At 41.0% G+C, this 14925-nt stretch overlaps 1 pseudogene; it reads left to right on the top strand.

The window, feature by feature from the left end:
- The first annotated feature begins 14091 nt into the window (after nt 1-14091).
- LOC117719531 (cytochrome c oxidase subunit 7C, mitochondrial pseudogene) lies at nt 14092-14332 on the top strand (annotated as a pseudogene).
- The last annotated feature ends 593 nt before the right edge of the window (nt 14333-14925 follow it).

Raw genomic sequence — 14925 nt, 5'->3', positions numbered from 1 at the left:
TCTAGCCAGAGCACTTAAACAACAAAAGGAGATTAAAGGGAAACAAATTGGAAAGAAAGAAGTCAAAATATCACCATTTGCAGGTAATATGGTAATATACATAAGCAACCCCAGAAATTCCACCAGAGAACTCCTACAGCTGATAAACAAATTCAGCAAAGTGGTTGGATATAAAATTATCTGAAACCAATCAGTAGCCTTCCTGTACACAAAGGATAAACAGGCTGAAAAAGAAATTAGGGAAACAACACCCTTCATAATAAACACAAATAATATAAAAATATCTTGGTACAACTCTAACCAAACAAGAAAAGGTAACAAAATAATCATAGGAGGTAGAGGGAGGGAAGAACCTTGGAGGGAGAGAGAAGAGGGAGGGAAAAGAGGGGGCAGAATTAGGTATGGGAAGGGACAGGAGAAAAGTCCAGAGGAACAGAAGAATAAATAGAAATATGTGGCAGTGAAGGGTGGGTAATGAGGGGGGGGGACCACTAGAAAGTCCCAAACACCAGGGAACCAAGAGGTTCCTGGGACCCAATGGGTATGACATTAGCTGAAATACCCAACGGAGGGCAGACAGAACCTGAAGAGACCACCTCCAGTAATTGATATGGCCTCCAGTTGAAGGATGGGGCCACCCACTCATTTCAAAATTTTTAAGCCAGAATTGTTCCTGTCTAAAGACAATACAGAGACAAAAAATGGAGTGGAGAGTGAAAGGCCATCCAGAGCAATCTTTTCTCTGTTTCTCCTTGCAATCCAACCCATCTGCAGACACCAAACCCCGACACTATTGCTAATACCAAGAAGTGCTCGAAGACAGGAGCCCAGTATGGCTGTCCTCTGAGAGGCTCCACCAACATCTAACTAAGACAGATACAGATACTCACAGCCAACCATCCATTGGACTGAGCCCTGGGACCCCAATGGAAGAGTTAGGGGAAGGACTGAAAGAGCTAGAGGGAATGGCAACCCCATAGAAAGAACAATAATATCAACCAACTAGACCCCCCAGAGCTCCCAGGGACTAAACCACCAACCAAAGAGTACACATGGATGGTTCTTTAGCTCCAGCTACATATGTAGCAGAAGACTGCCTTATCTGGCATCAACAGGAAGAAAGGCCCTTGGTCCTGTGGAGGAGGATGCTTGACTGGTGAGGCACGATAATGAAAACCTGGAAGCTAATGACAAGTAGTTGAAAGGAACTCTCTAGTTACTTTTACAAAAGAATTCTCACGTGTAATTGTAGAAAGAAGAAACAGACTGCCAGCCGAGAAAAGTTGCAGACCTCCAGAGATGTTTGAATGATTATAGGCAGATCTGACATAATAAAGTCAGGACCATAATGGGAGAAAAGCTGGAACCTTAAAAAACAAAATAGGACCAACTAGATGATTCCTCCTGGAGATAATGGCTATGCAGACCTCATCTCTGTAAGAGGAAGTACTTCATTTGTGTTGGGAAAAGCTGCTGTCCTCTCCCTAAGAGATGTTGCCCTCAAGAATTGTCATTTCCTCCTCTCTTAGGTAGCTGGCCATGAGTTGCTGGATTAGATAAGAAAGAGGCTGTATACAAGGAAGTTGCAGTCAGCCCTCCTGTGCTACAAAGAGCCAAGGGAGAGTCTCTGGGATTCACATTGTAAAGGTGTTCACTTCTGGAGATGGCTTAGGAGAAGGGTAAGAACATCAGCTGGGCAAGCAATGAAGACTTGAACTTGGATCCTGGCACCCATGTAAAAACTGGGTGAAACTGTAACCCAAATATTGAAGAGAGTAGAGACGTGAGGACCACTGGAGCTCTCTGGCTACCAGCCTAGCTCTAGTTTCAGAGAGAAACCTTATTCAAAGGAGTAAGAAATTGTCCAAAATCCTCTTTGGGCCTCCATGCATGCACAGGCATATACACTGGCACACAATGGCACCACATATAGACAAACTCACAGACATACACATTCAAACATACACATATACATACATACCACACACAGCTACCACACAAAGACAATATCACAAGCATATATACTCATACATACACATATACATACCGTACACATATACAGCATACAAATACACAGACATGCATACACATGCGCATGCATACATATTCACACATACATGCACACACTAAACAGACCACATATACATACACATGCCACACACATAAACAGCACACACACATACACCATACAGACCACACATACCTACATACCACACACATGCATACACAGACATGTACACTCATACCACATATTCACACATACATATACATACATATATATTCCACATATACATAAACACACACATACACCACATATACACATACAACACACAAACCTACACAATAAAAAAAGTATTTGGTCAAAGGGACCAGAATATAAGACTCGACTGGATCAGCAAAAACAAAATAGCTTAACAATATTTGCATTTAAAACATTACAAGACTCCCAGAGGCTGAGGAAAACTCACAGCTTGTGTGGTTTTCAGAGACCTGAACCACTTATGAAGACCAACACTAAGCAAAGCGGAAATATCTGAGTCACCCTGATAGCTGCCAGAGGAAAGAATACAGGCAAAGGGAAGTGGGTAAGGCCAACAACAGGGTGAGGTAAGGACATGCCTAAGGGGGCAAAATTCAAGGCCACTTGCTCTTTGGATTATGTCTGACCAGGATATTCTACCTTACTCTAGTCTACATCCTAGAAAGAGGTATGCCAGAATTATGCCTCACAAGACGACCAAGAGGATTAATAAGTTCCACAAAGTGGCCAAGAAGACATCTTCCACCTAGGATTTAAGGAGCACACTGTGAGGTATTAAGTAAAGCAGTGGTCCTCAGGAGAGACCATGGTTGAGCTGTGCTCATGAATATTCATGAGATGATAGGTCACAAATAAGTAAGAGCTGGGCTTCTTGACTGCCCAAAGTCAGGAGACTATAATTACCATTGTGGAAATTCCTACAAAGGGAACTGTAGACATGGTTAATAGGGCAATGCTTTTCCCAGGAGCAACATAGGCAGCAGTAAGTAAGGGTGCTGCTTCACACATCAAAGTAAGTCAAAAAAAGAAAAAGTAAGGAGAGAAAGACAGTGAAGGAGAAGAAGAGGAGGAAGAGGAGTACAGGGGAGAGGAACAAGAAGGAGGGAGAGGACAGAGGAGGAATGGAAGAGGAAGAGAAAGGGAAGAGGAAAGGAGAAAGCAAGAGACCAATGGAGGTCACACCTATAAAGTCAGACCCATTACTCAGTTGCCAGATAAACAGATGTTTAGAACCAGAATCCACTGATTAAACACCACACAGAGGGTAGACTGTAATCACTCTGGGAGACCGACCACAGCAAGTCAGTAGTTAAGGTAACCTTCAGATTAGACTCTTGGTCTACAAAGAAGAGCCACTATAGTAGAAAAAAAGTGAGTGAAATAGTTTAAACTGTCGCTTTTATAACCAGCATTGTGAGTCATCTTGGAGATGTCGATGCAAATGTACCATCGTTAAAGATCTAAGGTGGAAAGTGGTGGCTCTGACACTAATAATAGCCATTGCAAAAGCCATCCCAGTAATGGTACCCTATGGGAGGTCACATGTGAAGATGACAGAGAACCTAAGTCTGGAATACAAATAGCTTTGTATCTAAACAGAGCCAGGGAGTAGCTGGTGCAAACAGCACAAGAGCGAATGGGCACGCTGCACATGGCATCTTCTGTGTCGGTACTAGTTACACAGGCCAGATCTGCCCCAAGTTGTGTTCCTAACTTGTCCAGAAATGCGTAGAGATTGCCATCCCTGCATCAGCAGTTTTAGTTTGGGTCCCGGTGCCGAGCAATCCCTTTAAGTCTGTGGTTTCCACTCATCTGCTATCGACTTGGCTGTTGAAGTACAACTTCACCCATAGACTAATGAACAGTTCTCTAGTTCTGGTGGAATAATCCTAGGTTAGGAGGGAAAGTTTAGTGGACTCTACTCAGACATGTCAGTTTCAACCAGAATTGTGGGTGACTGTACTCAAAATAAAGGACAATGATCTATTCACTTTTCAGACATGTCCAGGAGTCTAGGAGTGGCCAAGTTAATTTGGATCAGTGAAGGGTGTAGTTTTCTGGGAATCACCCAGCAGTGAGGAGTCCTAGAGTTATTCCTGTCCTTGATGACTAATGCATAAGTCACTTAATGTCTCAGTGCCTTTGATTCCTCATAGGACATCCCTTGTCTTTGAGAAGGAACAGTAAGGAATGCTTCCAAACCCTTAACTGGTATATGGAAGCGAGGTCTCCTATCGGGACTTTTAAGGTGAGGCCAGTGAGCTGACTGTTTTCCTCTTGTTTACCGCTGCTGTTTGTTGAACTCTTTTGTTGAGATAGGATCTTACTGTATAGTTTAGGCTGGCTTCAAACTCTATCCTTTTTCTTCAAAATCCTGAATGCTGAAATTACAAACTTGTGTCAGACCCAGCCATGGTCAAATCTTGAGGTTTAATTTGTCATTTTCTTTTTGCAGTTGAAACCTATACTAAAGTCACTCTTTTTAAGGTCTTAATTTTGATTAATTAATTTATTCTTTTACTTACATACTTATTTATGTGGTCCTGAGACTTGAACCCAAGTCCTCATATATGCTAGGCATATGGTCCACCACAGAGTTCCAACCACATTCCCTGAATGTACACTTTATTTCCCAAGGGTATAAAGTGTGCTTATTATATGTTTGGCAGAGTTAATACCACAGACACAGATACCTAATACATGTGGATCAGCTTTTAGGAAGCAGAGCCAAAATAAATGAGACTCCGAAGACAAGGCTCTGACTCTGGCTCTCATCGGAGCATATTATGTAATCCCTCACAAATTATTAAAATTTAGTTTCCTCTTCCAATATTGAGAACACTGATGTTCATCAACTCTAAAGAAACACATAAGCTTTTCAATATTATTATTATTATTATTATTATTATTATTATTATTATTATTATTATTATTGTTTTGGTCTTCCTTCTTCTTCTTGAGCTTCATGTGGTCTATGTGTTGTATCTTAGGTATTGTGACCTTTTGGGCGAGTATCCACTTATCAGTGAGTGCATACCATGTGTGTTCTTTTGTGATTGGGTTACCTCACTCAGGATGATATTTTCAAGTTCCATCCATTTGCCTAAAAATTTCTTGAATTTATTATTTTTAATAGCTGAGTAGTACTCCATTGTGTAAATGTACCACATTTTCTGTATCTATTCCTCTGTTGAAGGACATCTGGGTTCTTTCTAGCTTCTGGCTATTATAAATAAGGCTGCTATGAACACAGTGGAGCATGAGTCCCTGTTGTATGTTGAAACATCTTTGGGTATATGCCCAGGAGTGGTATAGTTGGGGCCTCAGGTAATACTATGTCCAATTTTCTGAGGAACCACCAGACTGCTTCCCAGAGTGGTTGTACAAGCTTACAATCCCACCAACAATGGAAGAGTGTTCCTCTTTCTCCACATCCTTGCCATCATCTGCTGTCACCTGAGTTTTTGATCTTAGCCATTCTGACTGGTGGGAGGTGGAATCTCAGAGCTGTTTTGATTTGCATTTCCCTGATGATTAAGGATGTTGAACATTTCTTTAGATGCTTCTGTGCCATTCCAGTTTTTTCAGTTGAGAATTCTTTCTTGAGCTCTGTACCCCATTTTAATAGGGTTATTTGATTGTCTAGAGTCTAATTTCTTCAGTTCTTTGTATACCTTGGATATTAGTCCTCTATCAGATGTAGGATTGGTAAAGATCTTTTCCCAATCTGTTGGCTGCCGCTTTGTCCTATTGATGGTATCCTTTGCTTTACAGAAGTTTTGCAGCTTTATGAGGTCCCATTTCTCAATTCTTGATCTTAGAGCATAAGTCATTGGTGTTCTGTTCAGGAACTTTTCCCCTGTGCCCATGTGTTTCAGGCTCTTCCCCACTTTCTCTTCTATTAGTTTCAGTGTATATGGTTTTATATGGAAGTCCTTGATCCACTTGGACTTGAGCTTTGTACAAGGAGATAAGAATGGATCAATTTGCATTCTTCTACATGCTGACCTCCAGTTGAACCAGCACCATTTGTTGAAAATGCTGTCTTTTTTTCACTGGATGGTTTTAGCTCCTTTGTCAAAGATCAAGTGACCATAGGTGTGTGGGTTCATTTCTGGGTCTTCTATTGTATTCCATTGATCCTCCTGCCTGTCTCTGTACCAATACCATGCAGTTTCTATCACTATTGCTCTGTAGTATAGTTTGAGGTCAGGGATGGTGATTGCCCCAGAAGTTCTTTTACTGTTGAGAATTGTTTACACTATCCTGGGTTTTTTGTTATTCCAAATGAGTTTGAGAATTGTTCTTTCTAATTTTGTGAAGAATTGAGTTGAAATTTTGATGGGGATTGCATTAAATCTGTAGATTGCTCTCAGCAAGATGGCCATTTTTACTACATTAATCCTTTCTATCCATGAGTATTGAAGATCTTTCCATCTTCTGAGATCTGTTTCGATATCTTTCTTCAGGGACTTGAAGTTCTTGTCATACACACCTTTTACTTGCTAGGTTAGATTCACACTAAGTATTTTATATTATTTGTGACTATTGTGAAGTGTGTGGGTTCCCTAATTTCTTTCTCAGCCTGTTTATCCTTTGAGTAGAGGAAGGCTACTGATTTGTTTGAGTTGATTTTATAACCAGCCATTTTGCTGAAGTTGTTTATCATGTTTAGGAGTTCTCTGGTGGAAGTTTTGGGGTCACCTAAGTATACTATCATATCATCTACAAATAGTGATATTTTGACTTCTTCCTTTCCAGTTTGTATCCCTTTGACCTCCTTTTGTTGCCTAATTGATCTGGATAGGACTTCCAGTACTATATTGAATAAGTAGGGAGAGAGTGGGCAGCCTTGTCTAGTTGCTGATTTTAGTGGGATTGCTTCAAGTTTCTCTCTATTTAGTTTGATGTTGGCTACTGGTTTGCTGTATATTGCTTTTACTATGTTTAGGCATGGGCCTTGGATTCCTGATCTTTCCAAGACTTTTACCATGAAGGGGTGTTGAATTTTGTCAAATGCTTTCTCAGCATCCAGTGATATGATCATGTTGTTTATTTTTTTGAGTTTGTTTATATAGTGGATTGCATTGATGGATCTCTGAATATTGAACCATCCCTGAATTCCTGGGATAAAGCCTACTTGATCATGATGGATCATTATTTTGATGTGTTCTTGGATTCAGTTTGCAAGAATTTTATTGAGTATTTTTGCATCGCTATTCATAAGGGAGATTGGCCTGAAGTTTTCTTTCTTTGTTGGGTCTTTGTGTGGTTTAGGTATGAGCTTGTGGCTTCATAGAATGAATTGGCTGGTGTTCCTTCTGTTTGTATTTTGTGGAATAGTTTGAAGAAAATTGGTATTAAATCTTCTTTGAAGGTCTGATAGAATTCTGCACTAAAACCATCTGGTCCCAGACTTTTTTTGGTGGGGACACTTTTAATGACTGCTTCTATTTCTTTCAGGGTTATGGGACTGTTTAGATGGTTTATCTGGGCCTGGTTTAACTTTGGTAACTGGTATTTGCCTAGAAAATTGTCCATTGCATCCAGATTTTCCAATTTTGTTGAGTATAGGCTTTTGTAGCAGGATCTGATGATCTTTTGAATTTCCTCAGTTTCTGTTGTTATGTCACCCTTTTCAGTTCTGATTTCATAAATTTGGGTACTGTCTCTCTCCACTCTGGTTAGTCTGGCTAAGGGTTTATCTATCTTGTTGATTTTCTCAAAGAACCAGCTCCTGGTTTTATTGATTCTTTGTATAGTTCTTTTTGTTTCTACTTGGTTGATTTCAGCCCTGAGTTTGATTATTTCCTGCCGTCTACTCCTCTTAGGTGTGTTTGTTTCTTTTTGTTCTAGCTTTCAGGTGTGCTGTTAAGCTGCTAGTGAATGCTCTCTCCAGTTTCTTTTTGTAAGCACTTAGAGCTATGAGTTTTTCTCTTAGCACTGCTTTCATTGTGTCCCATAAGTTTTGGTATGATGTGTCTTCATTTTCATTAAATTCTAAAGTCTTTAATTTCTTTCTTTATTTCTTCTGTGACCACATTATTATTGAGTAGAGTGTCGTTCAGTTTCCACGTGAATGTGGGCTTTCCATTGTTTTTGTCATTATTGAAGACCAGCCTTAGTCCATGGTGATCTGATAGGATGCATGGGATTATTTCAATTTTCTCATATCTGTTGAGGCCTGTTTTGTGACCAATTATATACTCTATTTTGGAGAAGGTACCATGAGGTGCTGAGAAAAAGGTATATCCTTTTGTTTTAGGATGAAATGTTCTATAGATATTTGTTAAATCCATTTGGTTCTTAACTTTTGTTAGTTTCATTGTATCTCTGTTTAGTTTCTGTTTCCATGATCTGTTCATTGCTGAGAGTGGGGTGTTGAAGTCTCCCTCTATCACTGTGTGAGGTGCAATATGTGCTCTGAACTTTAGTAAGTTTTAGTAAGTTTTCTTTTATGAAAGTGGTTTCTCTTGCATTTGGCGCATAGATGTCCAGTATTGAGAGTTCATGTTGGATGACTTTTCCTTTGACAAGTATGAAATGTCCTTCCTTATCCTTTTTGATAACTTTAAGTTGAAAGTCGATTTTATTCGATATTAAAATGGCTCTCCAACTTGTTTCTTAGGACCATTTGCTTGAAAAATTGTTTTTCAGCCTTTTACTATAAGGTAATATCTGTCTTTGTCACCGAGGTGGATTTCCTGTATGCAGCAAAATGCTGGGTCCTGTTTACATATCCAGTCCATTAGTCTATGTCTTTTTATTGGGGAATTGAGTCCGTTGATGGTAAGAGACATTAAGGAGAGGAGATTGTTGCTTCCTGTTATTTTTGTTATTAGTGGTGGCATTGTTTGTGTGGCTATCTTCTTTTGGATTTGTTGGAAGAGGATTACTTTCTGCTCTTTCTAGGGTATTATTTCCCTCCTTGTATTGGAGCTTTCCCTCTTTTATCCTTTGTAGTGCTGGGTTTGTAGAAAGATATTGTGTAAATTTGGTTTTGTCATGGAATATCTTGGTTTCTCCATCTATGGTAATTGAGAGTTTTGCTGGGTATAGTAGACTGGGCTGGCATTTGTGTTCTCTTAGGGTCTGTATCACATCCATCCAGCATCTTCTAGCTTCTATAGTCTCTGGTGAGAAGTCTGGTTTAATTCTGATAGGTCTGCCTTTTTATGTTACTTGGCCTTTTCCCCTTACTGCTTTTAATACTCTTTCTTTGTTTTGTGCATTTGGTGTTTTGATTATTATGTGACAGGAGGTATTTCTTTTCTGGTCTAGTCTATTTGGCATTCTGTAGGCTTCCTGTATGTTTATGGGCATCTCGTTCTTTAGGTTAGAGAAGTTTTCTTCTATAATTTTGTTGAAGATATTTATTGGCTCTTTAAGTTAGGAATCTTCACTCTCATCTATACCTATTATCCTTAAGTTTGGTCTTCTCATTGTGTCCTGGATTTCCTGGATGTTTTGTGTTAAAAACTTTTTGCATTTTGTGTTTTCTTTGACAGTTGTGTCAATATTTTCTATTGTATCTTCTGCACCTGAGATTCTTTCTTCTATCTCTTGTATTCTGTTGGTGATGCTTGTGTCTATGACTTCTGATTTCTTTCCTAGGTTTTCTATCTCCAGGGTAGTCTCCCTTTGTGATTTCTTTATTGTTTCTACTTCCATTTTTCTGTCCTGGATGGTTTTGTTCAGTTCCTTCACCTGTTTGGTTGTGTTTTCTTGTAATTTTTAAGGGATTTTTGTGTTTCCTTTTTAAGGGTTTCTACCTGTTTGCCTGTGTTCTCCTCAATTTGCTTGAGTGTTATTTATGTACTTCTTAAAGTCCTCTATCATCATCATTAGAAATGATTTTAAATCTGAATCTTGCTTTCCTGATGATATGGGGAATTTAGGACTTTTTATTGTGGAAGAACTGGGTTCTAATGATGCCAAGTACCCTGGGTTGCTGATGCTTATGTTCTTGTGCTTGCCTTTCGCCATCTCCTTAGTGCTACCAGCATTGTTTCCTCAAAAAAAAAATTATAACTTGTGGCATTGTTATTTATATTGCCCCTAATATAAATACTTATAAATTGGAAAACCCCACCTCCAAATAAATCTCTCACATGAGCCTGTTACTTGGTGTGACTTTGTGGGATTCCTTGGCTTCAATCTACTAAGGTACCCTTCCTTCCACTGTAAAATCCTAATTTGGTGCCATGAGACTCAGGAGGATATCCTAGTGCCAGTGTGCTACCCCCTTGTGGATCTAAGCCACACTGGGGTCCTATCTACAGTACACTTGTCTAGACCCCAAAATCCCAGAGGGTAAACAACTCATGAACCACTTCTTTTCCCAGGGTTTCTCTGACATTAGGCCTAAGCTTAAACACTTGGAGAAAGGACCCTTGGCCCCACAGGCAGAAGTCTTAGTGCTGGCCATTAAGGTGTACCATGGGAGAGATGAAAAATCTACAAACAGAAATACCAAATGCTGACCAAAGTCTTTCAACCAGCTTTGATGACTACCGTGGCTCTCTTGCCTCTTAAGGCTCAAGGACCAATAGGTCCCTGCTTCAAATGTGGTCAGGAAGGTCAATAGGCCAGGGCCTGCTCTAATCCTTGCAGGCTACCCTAATCATGTCCAACGTATTTTCAAGAGGAAGGAGGGACATGGGGCTATTGGCTGTCCCTGTGTACTTCACGGGACAGGGACATCAGACCCATATCACCCTCCAGCCAACCTCTTAAGCCTGGCCTTGGTTAACTGAAGGGCCCCAGGCTCACCTGGCCTGACCATGGTCATCTCTGACAGGAGCCCTAGCATCAAGAATGTACTCATGTATGGGCGACCAGTTCTGACTGGTCTTTCACTCAAGCCCTTGCTTTTCACTGATTACCTACTCACCCCCTTTACCCTTTCATCTCCACTCCTATGGAACGTTACCAGCCACACACCAACTCCTGCTCATCCCCAGTAAAACTGGGGATCTTTCCCCTATAAACCCCTTTCTCCTAAATGGCAGGGCCCCCTTCGAGATAATTCTCAGAACCCCCATAGCCTCTAAGCTTGAGGGTCTCCTCATTAGATTCACCTATCCTATGTCCAGCCCTTTACTCCTCCATATGGAACAATTATCTTCCGACATATCAACCCCAAGATGAACCTGCTCCCTTAAGTCTCAGAGGACACTGAGAACAACCACTTGCCCTCATTCCAGAAGAATGAGGCTTCACACTGGCAGCTGTGCTCAACTCTGCTGGACTGAACATGGACTTTTCCTCCCCACCCTCTTGTCTGCTTCTGTTCAGGGTGACTCTTACATATGAAGATTCAAGGTTCAAGAACCCCTTACTTATAACAAACAGTGCTTCCAAATAGGGTCAGGAAGCTGTTCCATAGCAGGCTGCCAGGAGCCATTTAGAATTCCCATCACCCCTATATCCAACCCTCCTCCTTCATTTAATGACCTTTTTGTCTGATTCCTCTATGACAGGACTGAAGGCTATTATAAAAAGTGGCCAAATAGATATGGAGCCTGCCCATAATAGTTTTGACAATACCATTTGCCATACACACATCCTTGCTTCAATTCCCTCCTCTATCAAAAAAAAAAAAAAAAATGGGGCCCTTCACCTCTATATCATGGACCCATGGGGTCCCAACTGAGAAGCCGGTGTTGTCGGTAAGCTCCACTGTTTCCTCAACCCCCAGAACCTGATGAGCACAGTTAAAATCCAGAGAAAATATGTCCGAACTCACCTCCTGGAGATAGGGGAAGTCAAGAAGATGATCCAACATTCCTCTAAGGTCCTAAGCTCTTTAACATTCCTTCTCCTAATAATACAAAGCTGTTATTTCATCTCCTGCTCTGACCTCAGCCTACCAGCTCCTTAATGTCACCCAAACTCGCTGCTTTGGGAATTACTGGCTGTGTGTTCCTCCCAGGACTAGCTCACAACTACCACTTACAGCTTCTCCTATAACCTTGTCAAAAAAAAAAAAAAAAAAAAAAAAACCTCACCTTTCCATTCACCAGCTTGAGCCTGGTGTTGCCAACTCCCAATCTTTTCCACGTCACCATCTTTGGCAAAGCAAACTGCTGAGGCATTCACAGCACATTTTGTGGGTGTTACATTTCTTAGACTGTAACAAAACCTTAATCCTCAACACCCACCTCACCTCAGTGCCCTTCCATCCACAGCACCTTTGTGGTACTCACATCTACTGTCGCCCACCTGCTAGTTGGTAAGAAGCATGCATGTAGTATTTCTATTCCCCAAGCTGGGGTTGATACATGGAGAAGAAAAGACCCTACCAATCCCTGTTGAGGACTCAGTAGCTCACCAGCATAATAAAAGGGTGGTTCAAAACTTGCCCCTCTGGCTGTAACAGGAATAACTTCGGGTGTTGCCACTGAGACAATGGGCCTGACAACTCCCCTGACCTTGTAGCATCAGTTTTCTTCCCAGTTCATCCAGGATGTCCAGCATATTCACCCTTCAAGGACAAACTGCCTCCTTGCTGCAGTGGTGCTCCAAACCTGACAGAGACTAGATCTTTTTACAGCTGAAAAAGGTGGTCTTTGACTCTTCTTCCAAGAGGAGTGCTGCTTCTATGTCAACCAACCATGTATAGTAAAACACAAAATCTAACAACTTCAAACAGACTTCTAAAAACAGTAAAAAAAACAACTTGATGCCTCCAGCCCCTGGGCCTTTGAGAACCATGCATGGAAGTAGATACTACCTTCCTGACTCACCTGCAGCTCATTTTTCCAGCTTTTACTAATTTCTGCTTTATCAATTCTCTATTTTTCTACAAAGACAAGTTTAAAAAAATTCTAATCAAATAATTAATCAGTTATTGTTTGTAAAAGATGTTTTTATTTGCCAGATGTAATTGTTATCTCTAAGGCTTACTGCTTCTGTCTGCTAATCTAGGCCCAGTTCTACAAGTTTCTAGCCTCTGTGCAATCTTATCTAAGCCTAGAGTGTTTTCAGTCTCTGACACTTACCACTGAATATGCTCACCTTTTCTTGTTCTTTCTGAACTCTGGCTGGCTGGTTCAACTCTCTGCAAGCTGACTGATTCAAATGTGCTTCTTTCTTGGTCTCTGACTGTATTGCCCTGCTTGGCCTCAAACTAACTCTAACAATCTGTTTTAATCTCCTGTCTCCTCATTGTCTGGCTCGTTTTGTCTACCTGTGTCTAGTTTGTTCTCTTGTCAAACTCTCCCAGTAAATCTGCCTCTCTCCTTCCTGCTGCACTGTTACCCTCACATTGCCTCTCTTTCCTCTCTCTTCTCATGAGAGTTGGCCATAACCTATTCCTTTCAATCTTTCTCTGATTCATTACTTTCTGTCTCTCAATTAGACATCACTTTCAAACATGGATGCTTCCTTCTACAAAGTTTGCCTTCATTGTTTGAAATTAGAGGTTTGTGCAAAAGGCTGAGTCACACCACAACTAGGAACAGGGTTTGTTTGTTTTTTTCCAGTAAATAACACAATCTTGGGATTCACAGTGTGATCAAATATCCTGCAACAACTGTTACAGGACTACCAATGTAATGGGTTGGCCTAATGCAGTTTACGTTCTAATGCTAATTTGAGGACCCCAAGACTGGTTACCCCAAAGACAAGAGAATCCATGTACAAGACACTGAGTGACTCTGTTCCCAGTTAATTGTGATTGGTGAGTGAAAATGCCAAAATCCAGTAGCTGGGCAGAAGAGACATAGTGGGGTTGAGGTTCCCCAGGCTTGAAGAGAGAAGAGCAGGAAGAGGGGAAGAAGGAGAAGTTGCCATGGGATAGTAGGAGAAGGAGAGCCACCATGGGCTAAAAGGCCAAGAGAGCATGGCCCTGAGAATGGAGTTAAGAGCAGCCCAGGTGGAACATGGTAAAGTGATAACTCGGGTTATGGATAGGAAAGTAGACTCACCCTTGCCCTTTCAGTCTTTGCACACTGGATAGCAAGGTCGTGAAGAAAGGAGAGTGAGGTACTCCATCCATTTCTTCTGCCCTCCATCTCTTCGTCCTTTGAAGAACTTCCACCAACAGCATGTTGGGCCAGAGTATCGGGAAGTTTACCACCTCCATGGTCTGCGTGGTCAATGAGGGTCTGGGGAAGAATTTGCCATTTTTGGTGGAAAACAAATGGCGGTTATTGGCTATGATGACCATGTACTTTGGATATGGATTTGCTGCTTCTTTCTTTATAGTAAGGCGCCAGCTACTTAAAAAATAAGGATATTTAATTCATCCCTCTAACAGAATGAAGAAAGTTTAAGAGATATGATCTGAAAATTAAACTCTTGAATTCCTATACTAGAAAAAAATGTAAATAAACTAATGATAAAAAAAAAAAAAAGGAAAGTAGACTCTAACAGGATGGAGGGGAGGAGCTGCCTAGCTACTGTGCTGCCTATGGCATATTTTAAATATAAAGGCTGTTTGTCTTTCATCCAAGAACATGCATGGTCTAAGGTGAGGAAAAAGCCCTGGCCGGGATTTTTATTATTTTTTACTACAACCAACAGAGCTGGATACAGATGACTACTGAATATCCTGACAGCGAGGCTCAACAGTGCCCTGACGATGTCCACAGCCCTAGACAACAAGAAGCAGTCTAGGGAGCACGGTGCCCCCATTCCTGCCTCACCAGTCACACCTAAATATTTCCTTACCATTTATAATAGGTAAGAAGAAGGAATGTTGGAGAACTGCACCCCCAGCCTATCTTCAGTGACCCAGTGACAGCTGTCATGTCATCAGTCACCAAAATATTACGAATTTCAACTGTCGCCACATGTTGTGTGTTCACCTTTGCACATGTGCTATATTCCCCTTTATAAAAAGCCCGTGTCTTCATGACCTGCCCAATTTTCCCTTCCAC

Source organism: Arvicanthis niloticus, chromosome 14 (genome assembly GCF_011762505.2).
Source record: "Arvicanthis niloticus isolate mArvNil1 chromosome 14, mArvNil1.pat.X, whole genome shotgun sequence".
NCBI classification, from domain to species: Eukaryota; Metazoa; Chordata; class Mammalia; order Rodentia; family Muridae; genus Arvicanthis; species Arvicanthis niloticus.
The sequence above is the reverse complement of the archived record's forward strand: the minus strand, read 5'-3'. Positions and strand labels throughout refer to the sequence as shown.